Below are 1,271 nucleotides of genomic sequence, written 5' to 3'. Positions count from 1 at the left end.
ATCCTAAAATATAATTAGAAGTACAATTAGCATCAAGCTACACTTGAAAATGTATGTAATTATTAATGTATTTTCTTACCCACTTTAAACCATCATCGAGTGCTTGTAATAACTTCCAATTGTAATCTATCGTTGATTTTGATTAATAAGCAGACACATGCACTCTTTGTATGTTCAATAATGCTACACTGCTAATATTGGTCATAAACATCCATTATTGCTATAAAAATACCATGAGCTGCATACAAAACACGTACAGAAAATATATCTTCATAGTCATATGTCTATTTGCTTTAATATTTCATGTGTAGAAAAAGAGTGAACGTGCTCTGACTCATAACACTCGTGCACGTGGAAGAAAACGGACAGTGCTCTACAGATCACATAATTCAGGGGACAATTAATAATAGAAATGTTATTCTGTATAAAGAACATGTGAGAATAGATCTGTTCTCAAATACCAACGATATCAAGAACTCATTATCCACTCTCTTCTCTTATCCGGGATACTCTTCTTCTGTGTTTGTTTACACTGTAACAGAGCCAGAATATATAAACTTGCACTTAAGTATGTAATTTCTGTTATTAGTACTCTTTTTAAAAGTATGCTGAGGTTAAGTATGCTAAGAAAAAGTAGAAAACTGCAGTTACGCTGTTTAAAGGGTATTTTTTGAAAATATATGTTAAAGGGGTCCTATTATGCTCTTTTATAAAATCTTGTTTTGGGGGTGTACTAGAACATGCTCTCATGCTTGGTGGTTCGAAAAACGCATTATTTTTCACCTAATTTACATTATTACAACACCTCTCTCCCCAGCCTGCCACAAACGGCTCGATTAGTTCCGGCTTTGATGAAGGTCCACCTTCTGAAAAACAAAATGTGTTGTGATTGGTTAGCTGTCCCAGTGCATTGTGATTGGCGAACAGCTTAGACGGTGTTTCAGTACTGCCACGCCCCTTGCTCCATCTTTCAACAAAAGCTTTTTGGCGAATCCGGCACTGTACTCCCTCATGTTGTGGAAGCTGTCCTCAGTAAAACGCACAGCACACAATAGCAAATTGGGGTTATAATGCTCAGGAACAGAGTTAAAAAATAAATTGCAACCACTGTTTCCTGACATCATCCGCTTTCGGAAGCCCAAACAAAGACGTTTGGGCACGGAGGCGAAAAAAATAGCGTTTCAGGCAGTCGCACACCGGACGAGAAGCACAGCGTCGCGCCACGTCTTTTAAATTCGAATACATTATTTTCTATGAGTGTAGGCACACCG

General features: G+C 37.7%; 1 protein-coding gene across 1 annotated transcript in view; it reads left to right on the top strand.

Annotated features, from left to right (window-relative positions):
- LOC107561663 (echinoderm microtubule-associated protein-like 5) overlaps positions 1-1,271 on the top strand; it is a 124,969-nt gene that overhangs the window by 52,695 nt on the left and 71,003 nt on the right. The gene's annotated exons all lie outside the window — the stretch shown is intronic.

The sequence above is a fragment of the Sinocyclocheilus grahami genome, unplaced genomic scaffold (assembly GCF_001515645.1).
Source record: "Sinocyclocheilus grahami isolate Dianchi unplaced genomic scaffold, SAMN03320097.WGS_v1.1 scaffold787.1, whole genome shotgun sequence".
In the NCBI taxonomy this organism is placed as follows: Eukaryota; Metazoa; Chordata; class Actinopteri; order Cypriniformes; family Cyprinidae; genus Sinocyclocheilus; species Sinocyclocheilus grahami.
Note: the sequence above shows the minus strand (reverse complement) of the source record. Positions and strands in the feature narration are given on the sequence as shown.